Raw genomic sequence first — 6,789 nt, forward strand, 5'->3', positions numbered from 1 at the left:
TAGTCGCAAACAACAGAAAAATCTGGGTTAACTTAAGCAGAAAATAAATTTAGTAGAATATTGAATAGCTGACAGACATAATGGGGAAGTTAAGAAATAAGGATTGGAAAATAGAGCAGAACCAAAGAAAGCTAAACAGCCAGAACAATGACCAAATTATGCCCAGTCAAGTTGGTACAGGCACTGTGGCCACCAAACACTACATACCTTTGATGCCCTTGTCTCTATAACCCAGGATGAATTCAGATCTGCTTCTTTTTATTCACTTGCTTCAGACACAGTCCCAAGCTGAGGTATCTGGTTAGCCCAGCCTTAGGCCATACCTGTTCTCTGGCTGCCAGGGAGCTGAAAGCAGGAAAATCTACCATTTCAGCTTCTAGACTAGGTATTAAAGATAGGAAGAGTTTTTGGATATGAAGTAGCATAAATGTAAACAGCATAAATGGGACTCAAACTACACAGTTTTAGTAATGATCAAAATGGACCATAAACCAAATATTTATTATAAGCATTCCACAAAAAAAAAGAGTGCCAGGTTTGATCTTGGTAGATGACACTAACTACATTTCCAAAAATCAGAGCATAAATATGAGCTATGAGCTTGAAGAGAGAGTGTAATGTGGAGGCCAGCAGGCCTGTATTTTTAGAAAGTATATTGAATTTGTATTCTCATGTCTGTACACCTATCTGATCTAACACTCCAGAAATACGTATTTTGGAAGCCATGTATAACGCCATGAAAAGTGCAATCTGTCTTTAAAAACCAGATATTCATTCACTGACAAGCATTTATTCAATACACATGCTAAACACTAGAAATAAAACTATCAGCATTATATAGCCTTTGCTTGTGGAGAGGTTACTGTAATGTGAGGTGGAACATTCAAGTATTACAGATGAGGTCCAAATGAAGGATTTGGGGAGGTCACCAGAGGGAAAGGACTTGTGAGTGACAGGGGCTGTATTGAAAAGGCAGTTTATGAATGGGTTCTTTCACTCTGGTATATACATCAAGGCTATGGAAAGAGATAGGGCTTACCAATGCTATAGACTGAATATTTATGTCTTCCCAAAATTCACAGGTTGAAACCTAAGCCCCAGTATGAGGCTATTTGGAAGTGAGGACTTTAGAAAGTGATTAGGTCACAAGGATGGAGCCCTCATGAATGAGATTAGTGCCCTTATAAAGAGACTCCAGAGAACTCTCTTGCCTCCTTCCACTGTATGAGGTTACAGTGAGAAGATGGCCATCTATGAATGAGAAAAGAAACCCTCACCAGACACTGAATCTGCCAGCACATTGATCTTGGACTTCACAGCCTCCAGAACTGTGAGGAATAAATTTCTGTTGTTTCTAGGTCACCTGGTCTATGGTATTTTTGTTATACCAGCTGAAACAGAGTAAGACAACCTCTTTTACCACATGAAAATGTTCAGAATATTCCACCTTAGGCTTTTATGATGTCTTGAACAGTGAGTCATGGATAACTCAGTTTTTTGAAGGCTGGAAACAGGTCTAACTCAAAATCTCACAAGAATCTCAGACATAGTTTGTACTTGGAAAACATTTTTCCAACCAAATGGAACAAGAATATGCTCTTCCCAGCTTTAGAGCTCAGTTTTCTTCACTATTAAATTTAAAATATAGACTAAACTTGGTGATTTCTGAGGTCCTTGCTGGTGCTATAATTCTATGACTCCAACTTACATACCTTTTTAGAATATTCAACTGTAAAGTTCAATTCAAGCCATTCAAATTTTTGCAAATTAATTTATTATAAAATTGTGCATCCCAGCTGTTGAGATTTTGAGGGCAGCCAACTTCCCAGTCTGATGGGAATAGTCAATTCAGTTAAAATGCTTACTTTTATGACCTCAGACAGTTACAAATCTCATTGACTGATCTTTAGTGAATCAAAGGCACAGGTTCATCAATCTCTCTAATCACAGGAAAAACAAATTATGGTAAACATGTGCCTTGAGATCATTTATGAAAAAGCACTTTGCAACTATAATGTGCTACCAGAATGTGATTTACCACATTATTGCTAATAGGTAGGATGCTATAGAAGAAATCTGGGATAATATAAAGCAAACTGTTATCAGTGTTTGTAACCAAAAGGTGAGATTAAAAGACACTGTCTTAAATTTGCATTTCCATCATGTTTGAATTTAAAACAATGAACTTATATTGTATATCAGGAAAACCAGTTAAGGGAAAAGATAAGTCATGTGCCTTATTCTGTGTGTAGAATTATTCTGCAGTAATTGTAACAACCTTTTGTCCCTGGGCTGGGAGTTACCTGGTATCCTGATGCTGCCATGTGCTAGCTGGGTGACAATAACCCAGCCACCTAACATCTCAAAGATTGTTCCTTTTTGTGTGAAATAGGGATAGAGTTGTCTACTTCCCAGAGCCAGATAGAGAACTTAAGAGATGAATCTGAAAATACAATAGCCTAAATAAATTCAAGGAAATACTATTATCTTACTGGATCTTTCCAGCAACCATGTTACTTTTGGCTGGATTTTGTATTTTCCAATTTGTGAATGACACAACAAAGAGCTAGGTAGGTTAAGTAAATGGTTTCAGATAATAAGCCCAGTTAGCCCAGAGGTTTATTTTCCATTTGCATAGAAAATGAATGTTTTATGCATACATTTGTTTGCCCAGGGCTAGGATATTACTTGCATATGATGTTCTTATATAATTAAAAAAAAGAATACAACCTTCAAAGAAGAAAATCTCAGCTAACAAATCTATCATTAACAAAATAGTTTTCATCATCTTGGGCAGCAGTGAAGAAAGAACCATGAATCCGTGCCCTATTGAAGCCTGCCAAATGTAATTTTCCTCAGCTTTATTTATCTCTATAAAGCAACTAAATAGGCAGAAAAGATGAAAGAAAAAAAATAACTCATTTCAAACTAAAGCAAGCTATATTCTTTGCACTGTCTTTTCCCTTCCCCCAAACCCCACTTCAGCTGCAGCCTGTAGAAATGCTGGTGAATACTCAACATGTGGAGGCTGTGTCTCACAGTTCACAGTTCCTAAAATGACAAATAGTGCACAGGTTGTCACTGTGAATGGCAGATCCAAAGACCTGGGGCTCAGCTGTCTCCATCGTTCAGAAAGGAATTGAGAGTTATTTCTATACCAATCTAGGCAGGCCTGGCTGGCTCTGCCACCTGCCAGCTGTTTTACCTTGCATTTGACTTGTTTGAGCCTCTATTTTCTCACTGGTAGAATAAATTTATTGATATCTACTTCATAGAGTTGTTTTAAGAATTAAATGAGATAAAATATATAGAATTAAATGAAATTAAGAGGAAAGTACTAGCAGGGAATTTGGCATATAATAGGTGCTCAAAAGCTGCTTGCTGCCTGTGGTACAAGGGCTAGGTGCCTGGACTCTGAAACAGGCAGCCTGGGTTTGAACCCTGGTTCTGCCATTTACCAGTGTACACTTGACCAAGTCATTTGTCCCTCTGCACTGCCTCTATACAAGTATGTACAATGATAGTGCCTAGAGTTGGTTCTGGGCAAGATGGCTGAGTAAAAACAGCTCCAGTGTGCAGCTCCCAGCAAGACCAATGTAGAAGGCAGGTGTCTGCACTTCCAACTGAGGTACTCTGTTCATCTCATTGGGACTGGTTAGATGGTGGGTGCAGCCCATGGAGGGCAAGAAGAAGCAGGGTGGGATGTCGCCTCACCCAAGAAGTGCAAGGGGTCAGGGAACTCTCTCCCCTAGCCAAGGGAAGCTGTGAGGAACTGTGCCATGAGGGATGGGGCTATCCAGCCCAGATATAATGCTTTTCCCATGGTTTTTGCAAACCCGCAGACCAGGAGATTCCCTTGGGTGCCTACATCACTAGGGCCCTGGGTTTCAAGCACAAAACTGGTCTGCCATTTGAGTAGACACTGAGCTAGCTGCAGGAGTTTTTTTTTCATACCCCAGTGGCGCCTGGAACCCCAGCAAGATGGAACCGATCACTCCCCTGGAAAGGGGGCTGAAGCCAGGGAGCCACCCCCATGGAGCCCAGCAAGCTAAGATCCACTGGCTTGAAATTCTCGCTGCCAGCACAGCAGTCTGAAGCCAACCTGGGATGCTCAAGCTGGGTGGGGGTAGGGGAGACCGCCATTACTAGGCTTGACTAGGAAGTTTTCCCCTCACAGTGTAAACAAAGCCACTGGGAAGTTCGGACTGGGTGGAGCCCACCATAGCTCAGCAAAGCCACTGTAGCCAGATTGCCTTTCTAGATTCCTCCTCTCTAGGAAGGGCATCTCTGAAAGAAAGGCAGCAGCCTCAGTCAGGAGCTTACAGATAAAACTCCCATATCCCTGGGACAGAGCACCTGGGGGAAGGGGCAGCTGTGGGCGCAACTTCAGCAGACTTAAACATTCCTGCCTGCTGGCTCTGAAGAGAGCAGCAGATCTCCCAGAAAATTGCTTGAGCTCTACTAAGGGACAGACTGACTCCTTAAGTGGGTCCCTGACCCCCGTGCCTCCTGACTGGGAGGCATCTCCCAGCAGGGGTAAACAGACACCTCATACAGGAGAGCACCGGCTGGCATCTGGTGAGTGCCCCTCTGGGATGAAGCTTCCAGAGGAAGGAGCAGGCAGTAATCTTTGCTGTTCTGCAGCCTCCACTGGTGTTACCCAGGCAAACAGAGTCTGGATTGGACCTCCAGCAAACTCCAGCAGACCTGCAGCAGAGGGGCCCGTTAGAAGGAACACTAACAAACAGAAAGCAAGAACATCAACATCAACAAAAAGGAGGCCCATGCAAAAACCCCATCCAAAGGTACTCAGCATCAAAGATGAAAGGTAGATAAATCCACAAAGATGAGGGAAAAAAACAGCTCAAAAATGCTGACACTTCCAAAACCAAGAATGCCTCTTCTCCACCAAAGGACCACAACTCTTCACCAGGAAGTGAACAAAACTGGATGGAGAATGAGTTTGACAAATTGACAGAAGTAGGCTTCAGAAGGTGGGTAATAACAAACAGCTCTGAGCTAAAGGAGCATGTGCTAACCCAATGCAAGGGAGCTAAGAACCTTAATAAAAGGTTACAGGAACTGCTAACTGGAATAACCAGTTTAGAGAAGAACATAAATGACCTGATGGAGCTGAAAACACAGCACAAGAACTTCATGAAGCATACACAAGTATCAATAGCCAAATCGATTAAACAGAAGAAAGGATATCAGAGATTGAAGATCAATTTAATGAAATAAAGCATGAAGACAAGATTAGAGAAAAAAGAATGAAAAGGAACAAACAAAGCCTCCAAGAAATCTGGGACTATGTGAAAAGACCAAACCTATGTTTGATTGGTGTACCTGAAAGTGACGGGGAGAATGGAACCAAGTTAGAAAACACCCTTCAGGATATTATCCAGGAGAACTTCCCCAACCTAGCAAGACAGGCCAACATTCAAATTCAATAAATACAGAGAACACCACTAAGATACTCCTCAAGAAGAGCAACCACAAGACACATAATCATCACATTCACCAAGGGTGTAACAAAGGAAAAAATATTAAGGGCAGCCAGAGAGAAAGGTCAGGTTACCCACGAAGGAAAGGCTATCACACTAACAGCAGATGTCTCAGCAGATGGCTAGCACACTATAAGCCAGAAGAGAGTGGGGGCCAGTATTCAACATTCTTAAAGAAAAGAATTTTCAACCCGGAATTTCATATCCAGCCAAACTAAGCTGCATAAACAAAGGAGAAATCAAATCCTTTACAGACAAGCAAATGCTGAGGGATTTTTGTCACCAACAGGCCTGCCTTACAAGAGCTCCTGAAGGAAGCACTAAATATGGAAATGAAAAAATGGTACCAGCCACTGCAAAAATATACCAAAATATAAAGTCCAAAGACACGATGAAGAAACTACATCAACTAATGGGCAAAATAACCAGGTAGCATCATGATGACAGGATCAAATTCACACATAACAATATTAATCTTAAATGTAAATGGGCTAAATGCCCCAATTAAAAGACACAGACTGGCAAATTGGATAAAGGGTCAAGACCCACTGGTGTGCTGTATTCAGGAGACCGATCTCACATGCAAAGACACACATAGGCTCAAAATAAAAGGATGGAGGAATATTTACCAAGCAAATGAAAAGCAAAAAAGGGGGGGGGGGTTGCAATCCTAGTCTCTGAGAAAACAGATTTTAAACAAACAAAGATCAAAAAAGAGAAAGAAGGACTTTACATAATGGTAAAAGGATCAATGCAACAAGAAGAGCTAACCTAAATATATATGCACCCAATACAGGAGCACCCAGATTCATAAAGCAAGTTCTTAGAGACCTACAAAGAGACTTAGACTCCCATACAGTAATAGTGGGAGACTTTAACACCCCCCGTCAATATTAAACAGATCGAGACAAAAAATTAACAAGGATATTCAGGACTCGATCTCAGCTCTAGACCAAGCTGACCTAATAGATATCTACAGAACTCTCCACCTCAAATCAACAGAATATACATTCTTCTCAGCACCACATCACACTTATTCTAAAACTGACCACATAATTGGAAGTAAAACACTCCTCAGCAAATATAAAAGAACAGAAATCATAACAGTCTCTGAGAACACAGTGCAATCAAGGTAGAACTCGGGGTTAAGAAACTTACTCAAAAACCACACAACTACATGGAAACTGAACAACCTGCCCCTGAATGACGACTGGGTAAATAACAAAATGAAGGCAGAAATAAGTAAGTTCTTTGAAACTAATGAGAACAAACCAATAAGAACAAA

Source organism: Pan paniscus, chromosome 9 (assembly GCF_029289425.2).
Source record: "Pan paniscus chromosome 9, NHGRI_mPanPan1-v2.0_pri, whole genome shotgun sequence".
NCBI lineage: Eukaryota > Metazoa > Chordata > Mammalia > Primates > Hominidae > Pan > Pan paniscus.